At 38.9% G+C, this 20,012-nt stretch overlaps 1 protein-coding gene across 1 annotated transcript in view; it reads left to right on the top strand.

The window, feature by feature from the left end:
* LOC115302053 (sec1 family domain-containing protein 2-like) overlaps positions 1-20,012 on the top strand; it is a 327,285-nt gene that overhangs the window by 70,040 nt on the left and 237,233 nt on the right. The gene's annotated exons all lie outside the window — the stretch shown is intronic.

A 20,012-nucleotide genomic window follows, 5' to 3' on the forward strand; every position in this document is an offset into this window, starting at 1 on the left:
CGGATAAAGTAGATAGCATACAAGATCAGATAGGCAGTGTAAGCAGAGGGATGGAGATTCTAAAATGCTAGAGATAAAAAATACTGTAACAGAAATGAAGAATGCCTTTGATGGGCTTATGGGTGACTGAGGAAAGAATCCCTGAGCTAGAGGATTTATCAATAGAATCTTTTAAAGCTGAAAAATGAAGGGAAAAAAGAATAAAAACTAAAACAAGTAAACCAAAAGTCAGAAAAGAATACCCAGTGACTGTGGGCTAGCTACAGAAGTAACACGTATGTACAATTGGAATATGAGAAGGAAAAGAAAGAAAAGAGCAGAAGAGATATTTGTAAGAGTAATGGCCGAGAATTACCCCAAAATTAATGTCTGAGAACAAGGGAACTCAGAGACCACCAAGCAGGATAAACGCCAAAATAAACACCAAAGCAAAAAAAAAAAAAAAAAAGAAAAAAAGAAAAAAAAAAATCCCTGGGCATTTTCAAATTATAGAAAATTGAAGATATAGAAAATAAAATCCTAAAAAGAAGTCAGAGGGGGGAAAATCATCTTATTTTTAGAGGAACAAAGATAAGAATTATATCCAACTTTTCTTCAGAAACCACACAAATAAGAAATAAGTGTAATGAAATCGTGTTGAGAGAAAAAGGCCCATCAGAATCCTGTAACTCTGTGAAATATTCTATCAAAAGTGAAGGAGAAATAAAGAATTTTTTCAGACAAACAAAAATGGAGAGCATTTGTTGCCTGTAAACTACCTTGCAGGAAATCCTAAAAAAAGTTGTTTAGAGAGAAGGAAAATAATATAAGGCAGAAAGCCTGATCCATTAAGAAAATCTTCAAAGAAGGAATAAGCCAAGGTAAAATAATATTTCTTATTCTTAACTGATGTAAGAAGTAACAATTTGTTCAAATAACAGTTTGTTCAAAATGATAGTAGCAATGTATCAAATTATGTATGCTTATGTGCTATTATATTTATGTATGCTTATATAAAAGTGAGATAAATGATAGCAATGGTACAAGTAATGGGAGGAAAATAAAGAAGAATTAGGGTTATTTTGTTATTATAATGTACTACCCATGAAGTGGTATAGTGCTGTTTGAAAGTGGACTTGTATTAGTTGTGAAAAAAAAAAACCCATTTTTTTTTATTTGAGAGAGAGACAGAGAGACAGGGAGAGAGAGAGAGAAAGAGAGAGAGAGAGAGAGAGAGAGAGATTGAGGACGAGGGGCAGAGGGAGAGAGGGACAGAATCTTAACCAGGCTTCATGCTCGGTATGGAGCCCAGTGCGAGGCTCAATCCCATAACCCTGGGATCATAAACCCTGTATTAGTTAGAAATTTATATTGCAAACTCTAAGACAACCACAAAAAAAAGTTTTTTTAAAAAAACGTAACTGGTATACTAATAAAAGAAAAAATTAAATCATGTAAAATGTTCAATTAAAAGCAAATGGTAGAAAAAGATTGGAAAATAAAAATAGGAACAAAGAAGAAAGGTATCAAATAGAAAACAGTAGTGAATATGGTAGATATTAATCCAACTGTATCAGTAATCACTTTGAATATCAATGGTTTCAGTGCACCAATTAAGAGAGATTGTCAGAGTGTTTCAAAAAACATGACTCTGAGTGCCTAGGTGGCTCGGCTGTTTGAGCATCTGACTTCAGCTCAGGTCATGATCTTGTGGTCTGAGTTCAAGCCCTGTGTCAGGCTCTGTGCTGACAGCTCAGAGCCTGGTGCCTGCTTCAGATTCTGTGTCTCCCTCTCTTTCTGCCCCTTCCCAACCTCACACTCTGTTTCTCTCTCTCTCAAAAATAAGTAAACATTAAAAATTAAAAAAATATGACTCAACTATATGTTGTTTACAGGAAGCCCACTTTAAATATAAAGACCCATATTAAAATAAGTGGATGGAGAAAACTTTATCATGCTAACACTAATCAAAAGAAAGTAACAGTAGCTATATTAATTTTAGACAGCAGAATTCAGAATAAGGGCAGTTATCAAGTATAAAGGTGATTATATAATGATAAAGGGGGTCAGTTTCCTAAGAAGACATAACAAATCTTAATGTGTATGTGATAACAACAGAGCATTAAATTATATAAGGCAAAACTGATAGAACTGAAAAGAGAAATAGATGATTGCCTTCTCTCAGAAATGGACAGATCCAGGGTGCATCAGTGGCTCAGCTGGTTGATCATCCAACCCTCAATTTCAGCTCAAGTTATGATCCCAGGATTGTGGGATTGAGCCCTTCATTGGGCTGCACACTGAGCACGGGGCCTGTTTAAGGTTCTCTCTCTCTCCCTTTGCCCCTCTCTCCCCACATTTTCTCTCTCTCTAAAGTAAAATAAAATAAAATAAGATAAAATAGAAACAGATCCAGTGGCAGGAAATTAGTAAGAATATAGTTGAAGTCCACAACACCATCGATCAACAGGATATAATTGAAATTTGTAGACTACTATACATTTTTCTCGTTTACATGGAGAATTCACACATCTGAGTGTCAGGCCACAATCTAGGCTATAAATCATATCTTAACAAAGTTAAGAGAATAGAAATCATATAGAGTTGCCTAGGTGGCTCAGTTGGTTGAGCATCTGACTCTTGATTTTGGCTCAAGTCATGATCTCCTGGTTTGTGGATTGGAGCCCCATGTTGGGCTTCGTGCTGACAGTATGGAGCCTGCTTGGGATTCTCTCTCTTCCTCTTTCTCTGCCCCCCCCCCCACCTCTCTCTCTCTCTCTCAAAATAAACTTAAAAAGAATAGAAATCATATAATGTCTGCTTTCAAATCACAATGGAATGAAACTAGAAATCAATAACAGAAAGATAACTGGAAAGTTCTCAAATACATGGAGAGTAAAGAACACATTTCTAAATAACACATGAGTTAAAAAAGAAATCTCAAGAGAATTTTAAAAATAAAGCACAACTTATTAAAATGTGTGAGATGCAGCAAAGCAGTGCTTAGAAGGAATTTACAGCACTGAAACAGAAAGCCTCATGCTTAGATGGGTTAACTCGTGAATTCTACCAAACTCTGAAGGCAGAAATTACACCAGTTCTTTACAGTTTCTGTCAGAGGATAGAAACAGAAGAATACTTTCTAACTAATTTCATGAGGCCAGTATCACCTTAATACTGAACCAAACAAAGATATTACAAGAAAACTACTGAGAAATATCTCTGATGAACATGGATGCAAAAATCTTCAACAAAACAGTATTAGCAAATTGATCTAAAAATGTGTAAAATGAGTTACAATTTGGGGTTGATTCTAGGTGTGCAAGACTGATTTAACATTTGAAAATCAATTAATATAATCATATCAAGATTGAAAAATCAGAAAAATTATATGATCATATCAAACAAAACAGAAAAGCACTTGATGAAATCCAATGCCCCTTCATGAAAAAAAATTCCCAGTACACTAAGAAAAGGGGAGTTTTCGCAACTTGATAAAGACTGTTGATCCGAAATCCTACAACCAACATCATACTTAATGTTGAGAAACTTGAGGCCTTCCCACTAAGATCAGGTACAAGGCAAAGATGTCCTCTCCTGCTACTCCTTTTCAACATTCTACTGGAAATCCTTGCTAATGCAATAAGGCAAGAAAGGGAAATAAAAGGTATACAGGTTGAGGAGGAAGATGTAAAAGTGCCATTGTTTGTACTAAAAAATCAGAAATAATTGACAAAAACACTCCTGAAACTAATAAGCAATTATAGCAAAGTTGCAGAATGTAAAGATAGTATATAAAAGTCTGTTGCTTTCTTATATAGTAAAAATAAATAAGTGGAGTTTGAAATTAAAAACACAATACTATTTACATTAACACCCCCAAAATGTAATACTTATGTATAAATCTAATAAAATATAGACAAGATCTATATGAGGAAAGCTACAAAACTCTAATGAATCAAATCAAGGAAGAGCTAAATAAATGAAAAGATAGTCTTTGTTCATGGATAAGAAGACTCAATACTGTTAAGATGTCAGTTTTCTCCAAACTGATCCATAGATTCAATGCAATTGTAATCAAAATCCCAGCAAGTTAATTTATGAATATCAACAAAGTGATTCTAAAGTTTATGTGGAGAGCCAAAAGACCCAGAATATCCATCACAGTATTGAAGAAGGATAAAGTTGGAAGACTGATGCTACCTGACTTCAAGTCTTACTATAAAGCTACAATAATCAATATGTGTGGAGTTGGTGAAAAAATAGACAAATAGATCAGTGGAACAGAATAGAGAGCCCACAGAAAGACCCCCATAAATACAACCTACTGAGCTTTGACAAAGGAACAATGGCAATGCAGTAGAGCAAAGGTAGTCTTTTCAACAAATGATACTGGAACACAGGACATTCACATGCCAAAAAAAAAAAAAAAATCTAGATACAGACCCTATATCCCTCACAAAAATGAGCACAAAATGGATCATAGGTCTAAATGTAAGCTATGAAACTATAAAACTTCTAAAAGATGAAATACAAGAAAACCTAGATGACCTTGAGATGCTGTTAACTTTTTAGATACAACATCAAAGACACAATACATGAAAGAAATAATTGATAATTTTAATTAATTAAAATTAAGAAATTCCCTGTGAAATAGACACCACAGACTGGGAGAAAATATTTGCAAAAGACTCATCTGATAAAAGATTATTATCCAAAATGCATAGAGAATTCTTAAAACTCAACAATATGAAAATGGGCCAAAGACACCTCACCAAATAAGATACACAGATGGCATGTAAGCATATTAAAAGATGCTCTGTCAAATGTCATCAGGAAAATGAGAATTAAAACAACAATGGGATAGCACTACACACCTGTTAGAACAGCCAACATCTGGAACAGTGACAACACCAAAGGCAGGTGAGGACGTAGGGCAACAGGAATTCTTACACCTTGTTGGTGGGAATGGAAAACGGTACAGCCACTTTAAAAGACAGTTTAGCAATTTCTTAGAAAATGAACCCTATTCTTGCCATACCATCCAGCAATCATGTTTCTTGGTTTTTATGCAAAGAAGTTGAAGAAAGGTACATAAATACATCTGGTATAGTAGGCCTGTTTTCTATTGAATCATAGTTTTGGAGAGGAAGGTAATAAAATAGTAAAAAATATAGTAGTAGAGATGAATATAGACTGCTTTGTAGTTTATAAAGTAACCATCTCATTTATATTCCACAAAAGTCTGTATGAGCTGAAAGTCTGAGGTGAGGTAGGTGGTATTAGCCAAGTTCTTTTAACCAAGAACTTAAGGCCCAGAAATGTCAAATACCTTGCTAAGTTAAGGGGTAAGCTGGGATTTAAATTACACCCTTTTATACTGGGCCTTTAAGGAAATGAGATGTTTACTTTCTGAACTATTCTAGTGCATTTTCAAAAGAGAAGGAAAAAATAGTATCTTTTAATTAATTTCTGTAAAATGTGATTCGAGGATCTCTAGAAAGGGTTTCTAAGAAAAATTTCTGCCCAACTACCCCTGAATTCAAAATTTAATCATTAAAGAATCATCTCACTTCCTCTTAGATTCTGTCTCTGTCCTCTTTTAAAATGCAGAATTCCCTTGGAAAAGTTGAGCCACTGAATCATTCATTTCGTAGAGGAGGAGTGCCTCATTTACTGGTGGTGGCAAGAGGCCAGTGAGTTCTGACTTTTGGTGGGGACAAGGGAGGGGCAAAGTCAGAGAAAGGAAAATAGAGACCACTAAAGTCAAATTTGCTGCCTTTACAATTGTGCCTCTGGGTCTCCACTCTGGTATTAGGCCTTCTCTGGAGTTTGTCCAGACTTCTCCTCCAGGGCAGACAGTGCTCCAGAATTGCTTCTGAGTAAGATGGCCCAGCCTGCTGAGATTCTAGCTGGGATCCTGAGGGAGAAGGGGCTCTGGAGTCTTGTCCCAGATCCAGTGAGCTCTCAGGTTTATGCAGGCAGGTCACAGATGTGAGCAATCCTGCTTGGTTCCTGAATAGAACTTCCATGTTGCTGGTCACTCTCATAAGAGAGCCTGAGGGCTTGGGCAGCGCCCTTCTTTTTCTTACTTCCTGTCAAGTGATATGAAGTGTTTGAAATAGTGCTTAATATAAACTGTTCTGGTTTTCACAGACAACCTTTGAACTGACCTCTTTCATTGGTGCCTTTACCATCTTTCTCTACCTCCTCCCAGTTTGGTAGGCTTGGCTTTGCTCTGTGGATCCTAGAAGTCAAATTCTATCACAGGTTTGGTGGTGCCGTATCACATTCTCCATGAAGATAGCTAAAATTTGTATTTTCATCTTCTCACATATCCCCTGATTTGCCAAAATGTTACTTTTTTGCTGGAGTCAGCAAAGTGACATCATTTCAGTTGTCTGCTAAGAGTTGCGAAATTGTTGCTTAGCCAAATTATGAAGAAAGCAAGGAAGGAAGGAGGAAAGCCAAAAAAAAAAAAAACATGAGTTCTTAGATAATATATGCATTCTATAGAATATTTGTTATTAGTGGCAGAATCTACTGAAAACACAAGCAAAGAATGGACACGTTGAGTTGGTGCTGATTGGAGGAGTGTGGATATTTTTATACAGGCTTCAGAAAGCCCAGCGTTGACCTGTTTTTATTATTTTTATTGGCTCCCTTGATGATAGACAAACTGGCCTAACCTGGGGCCAACAGAGCCAGCAGGAAATTTAGGTCACGGGTAGTTGCATTTTAAAAACTCCAGTTTTTAGAGGCTGCTCCATCATTGTAATTGATTGATGATAACGTGGCAAACAGAGCTCTTAAATCATTAAAGGTGGCCCAATAAAGACACATGGCTGGAGATTTTGCTAGATGCACAGTTCCCAACTCCCTGTGGTGCTCTGTTTTGCTTTCTGAAGACGTAGTTTGTCCCTCATTTTGTGCGACTTACGGCCCAGCTGGCCTGTTTACAGAAAACACCCTCTTAAACTTGGCAGTTCTGTCTGAAACACAGTGTAGCATCATTTCCCGAGAGATGAGAGGAAAAAACCATCACAAAACAAGTTTGTTTCCCTCCTAAAACATATGTGTGTTTTAAACTGAAGAGCCATTGAAAGTTGTTCTTTTTCTTCTTTCTCTCAAATCAAGGCTTTAGCGTTTCCTTCTAGCTGAAGTTTAGGGTGGCTGAATTAGATTATTTGATAACTCCTGTAAGCTTCTTATATGTTCCTGTTCTTGCTTTGGATAAATGCTAATCTGTAATAAAAACTCTAACTAGATAGCTCTGTTCTTCCCAGGACACAGGAAACGTGGCCCAGTGTAATGGCATTTTAAAAAGATTTTATTGAAGTAAATATAATATAGAAAAGTACAGCTCAATGAAGTTTTACTAACTGAAGACATCTGTGTAATCAACACCCAGATCAGGAAACAGAATATTACCGGCAGCCCTGCAAGCCCCATTTTTGCTGCCTCCAAGTTACTCCTTCCTTCCAGTGGGTAGGGGCTTCTGAAAGCATAGATGGTTTTTCTTGGTTTTTGTGTTTTACATAAATGCAATCATATCATATGTTCTTTTTCTTTGGCCTTTTCCATTCATCATTGTCTTTGTGAGAGTCAACCATTTTGTTGTTCATGAAATTATGGGTCACTCTTTATATTCGCTCTGTAGTATTCCATTGTGTGACTTCATCATACTTTTTCTCTAAGGGCATTTTCAGGGGGAGAGAATGTAGACCTGTTTTCACTTCCACTGAGGACTTCCCCATTTCTCAGTCCCTTTCAACCATCTGTCCTATAGACATGGAATGCAAGCCAGTTCCAAGTGCCTCTTACAGGGATAAATTAGGGGAAACACTTTCTGTGTTACCTTAAATTGCTTTTTCTTTCTATTAAGCCTGCTTCATACAGTCTTCTAACTTTCTCATGAATCACTCATGCCATTATTTTGCTCACTCTAGAATCTCCCTTTCATTCTGGGCCTCTCTCTCACTGTCCTGAGTTTAGACCCCCCCCTTTCTGAAATAGTTACATCTGTCCCATTCTTAAATTTTTCTCCAGTTCCACCCTCTCTGTTATCTCCTTTGAATCACCTCCTTTTATTCTGCACCTCCTTCCTAAAACTTTGAAATAATTCTAGACTTGTCTCTTCTCTCATACTGTGTATCTAATCCATCAGCACATTGTGCTGGCTTTAGCTTAGAAATATTTCCAAATCCAAGCGTTCCACATTACCTGCAATGTGCCACTGCAGACCAAGCCCCATCGTCTTGCTTGGATTACTGATCGCTTTCTAACTGTATCCCTGCTCCTAGCCTTGTCCCTCCATAGTCTGTTCTTTTCAACACACCCTTCATGATAACCTTTACAACAGACATCTGATCATACCATTCCTCTGCTCCAAACCTATTTCCTCTGGGAAGAAAAGCAAAAGTTGTAACAGTGGGCTCTGTGGCCCTGAATCATCTGCATTCTTCTCTGGCTCATCTTACCACCTTCCCGCTTCTCTTGCAAAGGGAACTGAGCTTGTCCATACAACATCCATGTCATTGATCTACCACACTCTTTCTGCTACTTCTCATCAGAAGCCCTTGCTGTAGTCCAGATCTACTGTCTTTAAATAGGCTGCTGCTGGAGACCATTTCTTCCCTCTTTGATGACTTCAACATCTGATTCATTTTTGTGCATATTTCCTCAGTGCATCCTATTCTTTTCTTCACATACTTGTTGGTACACATAGAAAACCATGCTGTTCCTACAGGATGTGCTGGGTTAACAGCTACACAGACCTGGAGGCCACTCACCCAGTGGTCTGGCTGCCTTGGGTCCCAGCCAGCTGCTACTAGGGCTTGGAGTGTAAGGTAAACATGGCATGATGACACCTTGGATGAAAAATTCTGCCTTTTTATCTTTCTACCAGAGCTGTTTAACCTTGAATGAGATTCTAGAGCCTGGTAGAGCCTGTGGTGTACATTTTTGGGGGACTCTAAGGAGTTGCAAGTCAATAGATCACCTCTGATTTTTCTCATCTACTGGGTCTCCCTGATGATTTGTCCTAGTCAGAATCCTGGTATCATACTCTGTCTCAAAGGTATGGATTTCCCTTCTTCACAAACTCTGGATTCCCTCTGATTGGGAAGCAATAGAGAGTAAATACATAGTAGCCAGATACAGGTTTTGGAGAAAGACAGTCCTGAGCTGGAGTCGAGTTCAACCACTCACTAGCTGATGTCCTGGACAAGTAACCTTTCTCATCCTCAGTGTCTGCCTCTGAAATAATAATACCTGTGTTACAGGATAATCAGTAAGATTAAATGGGATCATCTATAATTATATCTTTGTAAGCGTTCGTTTCTCTTATTGTGGTGTCAACTATTTCAGAGATAAGTGTGCTTTTGATACTGTGTTCAAAGGAGTGAACTAGGTCCTGGGGAGAGCATTAGGAATAATACGTGATTCTTGCTACCAAGGATTTTTCAGTCTTAGAGGAGAGCTAGACATGCATAATTAAATTCAGGGTGATAAGAGCCAAGGTAGAGGGAAATATAGGACTTCTCTAGGATCACAAAGTAGGCACATTTAACACATCTAGGGAAGCTCTGAGGAGATAACACTTGAGTTGAATCATGAGACCAGGTGAAGAACAGGGGAAAGAATTTCTAGGTGGAGAGATAAGCACAGAGGCAAGTGCAAGTAGTTCAGGCAAAGCTGAAATTTCATCTGTAAGGAAAGGATTCATGATAGATGAGGTTGAACAGTTATGTGGACTATGAAGCTAAAACAAAACAACAGCAACAACATATGTTGTATTAGAGGCTTTATCTTTAAGGCAGTGGAAACCATGAAATAATTTTAGGGAGGTCAACTTTTTGGTGTAAAATGAGATAAATCATAGCTAGAGAAAATGGTAGTTGTAACTTAGGGCATCAAGGAAGGAATAAAGAAGAGATGGATATATCAAGTCATGGGGACTTGGTGGCTGATTTGATGTGTCAGGGACAAGAGAGAGCTGTAATAGAGTCCAGGTTTCTGTCTTGGTCAACTGGAAGAATAATGGCCCCACAAAATAGTATAGTGTTCACAGAATGAAGAGCTGATTTGGCAGTAAAAATCTTTATTTCAGTTTTAGATATGTTGAGGTCAATCTGAAGATGAGATATGTAAGTGGAGAAGGCCAATGGACAATTGACTCTATGGGTAGGAAGCAAAGGAGAGAAATTTGGCTGAAGATACAGGTTTATGTATTATATTAGTTAGCATTCAGATTAAGGTGAGATACCAAAGGAATCCACAAATACAGTGACTCAAACAGGATATTTCATTTCCTATATAGACAGCCATCTAGAAGTGCTTGGTGGTCCAGTCCAGATGCTCCTCAAATGTGGTCCACTTGACCAGCAGCACTGGTGTCTCCTGAGAACTTGTACAAAGTACAGAATCTTCAGGCCCCCTTCCAAACCTCATAAGTCAGTATCTGCATGGACAGATTATCTACATGCATGTTACATTTTGGGAAGCTCTGATTTAAAGAAGCATGTTGCTTTGCATCTCTCTCAAAGAACGTAGTTGAAGCAATTATGGAAAATAACTGTACTTCCAAAACCAGAGAGTAAGAATGGCACTGGTTTATATTTTTGCAAATCTCTTTAATGTGTCACTGAGTAGAAAACAGCTGGATTCTCATATTTGCCTCCTCATTCAGTATGCTGCCATATGTTGTTTTGTTTGAAATTTATGAAGAAGATCCAGCCTCAAGCAGATACAGAGTTGGAAAAGGGAGGAATATTTTGATACCCTTTTCAGATATTCTTTTTTGATACATGCCTAGACTCTACGAGTAGTGATTTTTTTAAGCGTAAATTGTAATGTGGAATCTGAAAGCATATCAATGAGCTTTTCGTACTCTTTTACATTAAAATCCACTGGCCTACCATGTATTGTGGATAGATCTTTTGTATATTCCTGATTTTCTTACATCATACATTGGTTATTTGCAAATATTGGCTCATTATGTTATGCAAATTTTCCAAATGTTGACACAATGCATTATGCAATTGAAAATAATCACATTTTTTAATGTCGCCATTGACCTCATTGTGTAAGTACAGAGAATCTGCCAGTGGTAGATACATGTTTTCCAAAATCTGAATTTTTTATTAAAAGCCAGAATTTTCTCATTGGCAATAAATGTATCAATTGTTTTCCTTGAAGGAGCAAGATAACTTTGTTCATTTTTGAGAAAATGTTTGCCAAGTACGTGACTCTTAATAATCATAATTTCTCTGTCATTTTTTCAAGTAACAGTGGCTTTACATGACAGAAATAATTGGTTTGGTTCATACCCCAAATAACTGCCTAGGTGTTTTTCCTTAAGATAGCCATTGTGGGGCACCTGGGTGGCTCAGCCAGTTAAACGTCTGACTTCAGCTCGGTCTGTGGGTTCGAGCCCTGCATCAAGTTCTGTGCTGATAGTTCAGAGCCTGGAGCCTGCTTCTGGTACTGTGTCTCCCTCTCTCTCTGCCCCTCTCCTGCTTGTGCTCTGTCTCGCTCTGTCTCTCTCTGTGTCTCAAAATTAAACATTAAAAAAATTTTTTTAAAGATAGCCATTGTGCTTTAGTGTACAGGAGAAATGCTTTGTGAAAAGTTCCTATTTCGTTACATAAAATATTAAAGAAACATTTAAAGTTTGAAACTTCATAAGCATAATAATTTTTACTTCTTCATGGCATTTGTAAGTGAAACTGGCTTTTAAAAACTTCCATCTGTGAATACATAGTCTAGAGGCAAAGAATACAAGGACTGTTAGCAGAGTTTGGAACCGTTTTCCTTGATCTGTTGAGATCCCAGCAATTTTATCCATCATTATTTTTACACTCTTAATGCAAATGTCCACACAGTGAAAAAGGGAAAGAGTATCTTAGGATGGTTATAAAACTACTTTTGACCTCTTGCAAAGGTCACTGGGATCTTGGGTCTGTAGACCACACTTTGAAAACCACTGATTATTCTGAGTTTGACGTATACGGGTGTATATGAGATTGCATGGTTTTTGGACTCACTAGTTCTAGAAAAAAATTGTAAAGTAGAAAAATTTTCATTTGGTGTGTGCCTATTCTGTCCCTTTCTGTGACAGCCCTGACCCAGCACTCTAGTGAGACAAAGGGAATGAGGACCACTCTTAGTGCTCGCTCTAGTTTGTTTGATTAGTCATTGGACAGTATTGATGGAGCCCTACCATGGGCCAAGTTCTTTGGCCTCTGGCCCCTGATGCAGAGCTTCTCCTTCTCTACCTCACAAAACCACTTGTGTTCATTTCCTATTGCTACTGTAGCAAATCAAAACAAACCTAGATGCTCAAAACAACTGAAGTTTTAGTTTACTACCTTATGGCTCGGTAGGTCAGATGTTCAACACCAGTCTTACCAGACAAAAATCGAGGTATTGGCAACACGGCATTCCTTTCTGGAGGCTCTAGGGGAGCATCTGTTTCCTACCTTCCCCAGTCTAGAGGCCCCTGCATTCCTTGGCGCGTGGCCCCCTTCCTCCACCTTCAAAGCTGGCAACATTGCATCCCTCTCTGACCATAGCCAGGAAAGGGTCTCTACTTTAGGGACTCATGTGAGTAGACAGGGCCCACCCAGATCATGCAGGATCATCTCCATCACAAGATCTGTAACCCTAATCACATTGGTAGAGTCCCTTCTGCCCTATTTGCTTATGACATATTCTAGGAATCAGAACGTGGGCCTTTTTCGGGGGTCATTATTCTGCCTCCTACACACTTTTAGTGTGTGTTAAATATTTGTTGAAGGAATGAAGGAAGTATCTTATCCCAATGGTCATTTTTCAAAGCGTGGTTCCTCCCTGATATTATTGTTGTTCATTTAAGGCTCAGTTGAGGTACCATCTCTTCCAGGACTTGGTGTTCCTCTGCTGTCTTTCCAAAGTGAATGAAAACTTTTACTAAAGTAGTTACTGCATCTCCACTGCTGTTTACTCCTACCCCCACCCACCTGTAAACTCCTCTTCTCTTGTGTCTTGCCTTGTTCTTCGTATGCCCAGATTATGGCGCAGTGTCTGGCACTTAGTATGCACGCGATAAACATTTGTTGATGAATTCATGAGTGCATCAGTATCACACATAGCAAGTTAACCAAGTTACATTTTTGCATTTTTCCTGGGGCATATACAGAAGCCCATTCCCCCAAAGAAGCAGAATGGCTTTAATCATGGGCATTTAAAACCTGTATTAATGGCAAAACCTAAGAGACTCTTAAATACAGAGAACAAACAGAGGGTTGCTGGAGGGGTTGCGGGAGGGAGGGGGGATGGGATGAATGGGTCCGGGGCATTAAGGAATCTACTCCTGAAATCATTGTTGCACTATATGTGAACGAATGTGGATATAAATTAAACAATAAATAAATTTAAAAAATAAAACCTGTATTAATGGTATTAATGCAAGGATGGCCAGTGATTGTTTTGGGGCGGAAGGGCCTTAGGCACTCCCTCAGGCCCTCACTGGCAGCATTTCCCCGGGCTTGCATCCAGTGACCAAGCAAGACCTGGGAGGAGTTGCAGAGATGGCTTCTCTGGCTGCACATTAGAGTGGCTTTGAGTTCCACTGAGGGTCTGCAGGCCACGGGTTAGAGGAGCGAGCCAGCCCTGCCCGCTCTGCAGCCACAAGGCAGATGGCGCGTGTGCCCCCGCCCCTGCAGACGTAGCCCACACGGAGCCCGACTCTGACTCTGCAGAGGTGTTTTAATTGAGCCAAAAAATAAAAAAAATAAAAAAGGCTTTTCTAAAGATAACATGCATTTTACAGAGCGCCTTTTGTATGGAGTTACTGGGGACTCATTCAAAAATAACAGGAGCTCCAGACTTGCAGAATTAAAATTTTAAAAAGTTCTGTCACTCTAGACACAGCTCTAGTCTTCCACCTCCTACTAGTTGGCTCATTTATATCAAAATGAATGAGAAATTTAATCCCCGATACTTTATAAAGAAGCCATTTTTTTTTTTGCTTTCGTTGTGGTTTGCTCTGTGTGTGTGTGTGTGTGTGTGTGTGTGTGTTAAAGGCAGTGTTTAATAATGTTTATCTTGCCTTTAACCTTTGACTAACTTTGCAGTTAAGTTCCCAGATGTGGTGTCACTTCCAGTACTGGTTGGCTGCCCCTCTTTTCTTTGAGACTATGAACTTCTTATTCCTGGAAGGGTTTTCATTCACTACCAGTCATCGTAATCACTTCTGCTGGGTGGGAACAGCGTCCCTGGCATGGTCAGTAGGCCAGGGAAGTGGCCATCAGTTAAATATGCACCAGGCACTCCGCTTTGTGATTTGCTTCTGTTCTTATATATGGAGAGCAACCTTGTGAAGCAAAAGCTGTTGTCTATCCTCAAGTGTAAGGTGAAGTGTTTTCCCCAAAGTTAGCCCTCAGAAAAGAGGGTGTCCTCTTATGCTTGTGTCCTTACAAAGACTGCCCCATTGTGGGGATTACTCTATTTTAAATCACAAAGTAGTTTTCATAATTGTCCTCCTAGGAAAATGGGTGCCGATGGGATTGCTTACCATTTGGGCATTTGTGGTATTTTGCCCATTTTACAGTTGAGGAAACTGGGACGTGGAGAAGCTAAATTAAGTTGCCCAAGGACACACAGGTGGCAAGTGGCATAACCAGCACCTAGGCATCTAATTTTATTCCCATACCCTCATTATTCATCCTGCTCAGATTCTTTCTCTCACCTTTAGAAAGGTTTCAAACTGGGATCTCACTGGTCTTTTCCTTCTTTTTGAGATTTCGTTCTAAAAGCAGAGAGTATCAGAAAATGGATATACATCCAGTCTGGAGCCATGCTTTTATGGAAGGTACTAGGAGGGTCTAGTTGGCCTTCTCAGCCAATGTGCATAGGACTCCATCTGGTCCGCCCTTGCCAGACAATCCCCCTCCCTGCCTCCCTTTGCCATTGATGGGAAATTCATTGCTTCCTGAGCCAGTCCCTTGTCTTGGCTGATGGCTCTGTTTGTGAGGAACTCTTACCAGCTAGAATTGTCTTTCCTGGAATTCCAACTATTTATTCCCAGTCCGACTGAAGGAGATCCAGAAGCACCTGGATTTGTCTCCCTTAACTCGAACTCTCTCTGCCTCCTCTCTCCTCTCACCCTCCCCTTGCCAATGAATGTTTCACATTAGAATATTTTTAGATTTATAGAAAAGTTATCAGGATAGCAGAGAGTTCTACATATCCCTCACCTTATTGTTAAGATCTTGCAGTACTGTAGCGCACTTGTCACAACTAAGAAACCAATATTGGTACATTATTTTAACAATAAACTCCAGACTTTATTCTTATTTCACCAGTGGGGTTTTCCCCCCTAATGTTCTTTCTCTGTTCCGGGATCCCATCGAGGATACTGCGTTATATTTTATCATTACTCTCATCTGGTGTGTGATAGTTTTTCAGTCTTTCCTTGTTTCTTCGTGACTTGGTGGGTTTTTTTAAAACATAATTTGTTGTCAGATTGGGTTCCATACAACACCCAGTGCTCATCCCAACAAGTACCCTCCTCCATGCTCATCACCCATTTTCCTCTCTCTCTCATCCCCCATAAACCCTCAGTTTGTTCTCTGTATTTAAGAGTCTCTTGTGGTTTGCCTCCCTCCCTCTCTGTTTGTAACTATTCCCCCCTCCATGGTCTTCTGTTAAGTTTCTCAAGATCCACATATGAGTGAAAACATATGATGTCTGTCTTCCTCTGACTGACTTATTTCACTCAGCATAATACTTTCCAGTTCCATCCACGTTGCTGCAAACGGCATGATTTCATTCTCATTGCCAATGACTTGGCGGTTTTGAGAGTACTCCGAGTTAAGCAGTCTGTAGAATGTTCCTCAATTAGTATTTATCTGATGTTTCGTTGTGAGGTTATGGGTTTGGGAGGAGATACCACCAGAGTGAGGCACCGTTCTCATCCAATCATATTGGGGACACAGCATCGTTTGAGTTTATCACTGGTGATGTTAACCTTGATCTGCTTAGGTGAAGTTCTCCTCCCTCCTCTTTCCGGACACAATTTTTTAGAAGCAAGTCACTATGTACAGCCCACACTCAGGAAGTGGAGGGATTCAGCTCTACCTTCTGGAGGGGGCAGTAGCTACATGTTATTTGGATTCTTCTGTGAAGAACAGCTATCTGTTCTCCTTTATGTATGTATGTATGCATGCATTTATGCCATCACTTATTTATATCAGATGGCACAGCGCACATTTATTTTGTACTTTGGGTTATAATCCATTATTACTTTATTTTCTTGCTCAAATTGTTTCCGCTTTGGCCACTGGGAGACCTTCCAGTTGTTTCTTGTGTCATTTTGACATGCCCCATCCTTTTGTTTTTTATGTACTTCTTACTTTCTGGCACAAAAAAATCTTTCAAGTTCTTTTTATATTTTCCCTACCTTGCCCCTAGCGTCAGCCGTTTCTCTGAGGATTCCTGATTCCTTTTATTTGAGAACAGCGTTAGAAACCAAGATCTGACCTCTGGCTGTGCTCATCACCAGCAGGGTATCAATTCTTCTACATGCTCTCAGTGGCAGAATTAGGAAAGAGATGTATGTATACCAGCCCGTGTCACACACGTGTCTATGATATTTCTGTGTCTGCATTTGTTTCTGCAGGAAAGCTTTTCTTTTTTTGAACATTTGTATTTCTCTGGGTAGCCAATAAGGAAATATGACTCATTGCCTACTATCACCAATGATAATGTTTTAAAAAAAGGAGAAAAAAGTGAAAATGGAGATATTGACATAAATATGGCTTAAGAACTGAGCCTCCTACTAGTCACATCATGTCATTTCAGAGATGAAGAGGTATGTGTTCACTGGGATCCTACAAGGTTAAGGAGCTAGTTAGTGGTACAGTCAGGTTTGGAGTCCGGGTGTTTGATTAAAAGTCCAACGCTCTGCCCACTGAGCGACCCAGGCCCTGAGTCCAGGTGTTTGAAATGGAGTCTCTTTATTTCCACCATATCACGTGCCTCTTTAAGATGATTAGCAAATATTCTTGGCTTTGTATTCAATTCAATAATTAACTTTTGGGTATCTGCTTGAAGCAGATTAGAATGTAATTTCAGAAACTGGGGTGCGTGGGTATTAGCTAGCTAGCAGAAGTTTGTCAGCATGTCACAAATGAGGGACCCTGTTCTCTGGCAATATATTTTAGATCAACAACTTAAAAATGATGCTCTCATGGCCAGACGTTAGTGGGTAAATCTTTTCAAACGATTATGGTGATTATTCTACATCGTTTTACTTTTTGAAACTGTCTTTTAAAAAATCCTTCTGCTCCGGGAAGAGACTCAAAGGGCTCCTGTAGATACTTGATGCCTATACCTGCTTGTTAGAAATGGGATACAAAGCAGTAAAGGAATCTGCGTAACGTTACCCAAGACGGTGGTGATTGGGTGAAAAGGGAAAAGGCAAGCTGTAGCCCCACGGCCCCTCTTCTAACAAGCCAACCACCAGCCCCTTTATTATAAATTGCTCTTGGCGGCTTGTAAAGCAAAGAACACTTGAATGCTTATCTCCAGAGTCTCCTGCGGCAATAGAACAGTCCTCGAATGCCTTCAAATGTTTCAGCCATTTCCTTTGAGAAGTGGGTATGCTTATACTTGGTAAATCATGTCTTGTCACCATGTAACAGTAAAACTTTCCTGTTCTTTTCTGTTTGAACCCTTCCATTCCAGACTTACCATTTTGTTTTTGTTTGGTGCATTGTGAACAACCAAGATTTTTAGTGGAAGTAAATGGTAACAGCTGTTTTTCATGTACCGAATAATATAATTGTGAACCTTAACCTTGAGATGATATATCCACATTTTTCTAGGTGTGGAAATGACTAGAAAAGTTCGTTTTGGAGTAATCATCCCAATACAGGATCACATCCAGCTGCTGGCCATCAACTTCATTCAGAGAGAACATTTCTATAGGCGATTTTTTTTTTTTAATTCCAACACTCCCTTTGTAAGGTGGCTTTTCCTTTTATTTTTTTAATTTTTATTAAATATTTTATTTATTTTTGAGAGAGAGAGAGAGAGAGAGAGAGAGAGAGAGAGAGCGAGCGAGCATGAGCAAGCGAGGGGCAGAAAGAGAGGGAGACACAGAATCAGAAGCAGGATCCAGGCTCTGAACTGTCAGCACAGAGCCCGATGAGGGGCTCGAACCCACAAACTGTGAGATCAGGACCCGAGCTGCGGCTGGCCACTTAACCGACTGAGCCACTCAGGCACCCTTGGCTTTTCCTTTTAAAATATTGTATTTTCGGGGCGCCTGGGTGGCTCAGTCGGTTAAGCCTCTGACTTCGGCTCAGGTCAGATCTCATGTTCGTGGGTTCGAGCCCTGCGTCAGGCTCTGTGCTGACAGCTCAGAGCCTGGAGCCTGCTTCTGGTTCTGTATCACCTTCTCTCTCTGCCCCAACCCCTCTCATGCTCTGTCTCTCTCTGTATCAAAAATAAATAAAACATTAAAAAAATATATTGTATTTTCACACACATAACACATGCACACACCCTAAAGTCCCATCTTTCTTCTCTTCTGCTTTACTCTTCTCCGTAGCTCTGACCACCATCTGGTGTATTATATATTTTACTTCTTTAGATTTTTAATTGTCTGCTTCACCCAAGTAGAATATAAGCTGTACGAGATCAGGGAATTTGTTTTCTTCACTGCTGCATCCCTAGACCCAGAATAGTACCTGGAATATAGTAACTGCTCAATGAAGCTTTTTGAATAAATGACATGAAAGTTGCAAGTTGTGATCATTTGGCCCCTGGTTTTAATATAAGTACAAATAGTTGAGTTTTATTTTATAGGATTATTTTATATTATAGGTTAAATAAAACATATTATTTAAAATGGGGATCTGTCTGTATAGAAAGAGTCTCAGAATTTGTATGAGACGTGGTACAGTTACTTAGAAGTTAATTAGATTACTCCAGAAATGCAATACTGTTATCACATGCAAGGAATTTTGAAATTCTCTGCTAAATATCACTTATGAAATTAGTAGAAGAGCCTAAAAGAAAAAAGATTAAGTTTTAATGTGAATAACCTTCAGATCCACCCAAAGATATTTTGAACCCTAAGTGACATTTCCTAGTTTGATCCCTTATTCTATTCAGCAGATTTAGCAGAAAATGACTTTTCGTTGTTATAAAAAAATCCTATGATCCAGTAATTACACTAGTGGGTATTTACCCAAAGAATACAAAAACATTAACTTAAAAGAATATATGCCCCCCTGTGTTTATTGCAACATTATTTACAATAGCGAAGTTATGGAAGCTGCCCAAGTGTCCATTGATAGACGAGTGCATAAAGAAGATGTGGCTTTTATATACAATGGAATATTAGTCAGCCATAAAAAAGAATGAAATCTTAACACTTGCAATGACTAGAGCTAGAGACTATAATGCTAATAAGCAAAATAAGTCAGTCGCAGAAAGACAGATACAACATGATTTCATTCACATGTAGAATTTAAGAACTAAAGCAAAGAAAGAAAAACAAAGAAAGAAATAAAAATACTAGACTCTTAACTATAGAAAACAAACTGATGGTTACCAGAGGGGAGGTGGGGGAGGATGGGTGAAATAGGTGAATGGGAGTAAGAGTATACTTTCATCATGATGAGCACTGAGTAATATATAAAATTGTTGAATCACTATATTGTACACCTGAAACTAATATAGCACTGTATGTTAACTGTTAGGAATTAAGATTTAAAAAATTTTAAAACTACATGAAAATAAAAATAAACTTTGATTTTGGAATTAAAAATTCTGTACTTAAAAAACCCTTTTTTAAAAAAATTTTTTTATTTTTTTATATTTTTTCCATAATATTTTATTGTCAAATTGTTTTCCATACAACACCCAGTGCTCTTCCCCTCAAGTGCCCTCCACCCTCACCACCACCTGTCTTCCCCCCTCCCCCCTCCCCCCGAACCCTCAGTTCATTCTCAGCATTCAGTAGTCTCTCAAGTTCTGCG

The sequence above is a fragment of the Suricata suricatta genome, chromosome 1 (assembly GCF_006229205.1).
Source record: "Suricata suricatta isolate VVHF042 chromosome 1, meerkat_22Aug2017_6uvM2_HiC, whole genome shotgun sequence".
Classification (NCBI taxonomy): Eukaryota; Metazoa; Chordata; class Mammalia; order Carnivora; family Herpestidae; genus Suricata; species Suricata suricatta.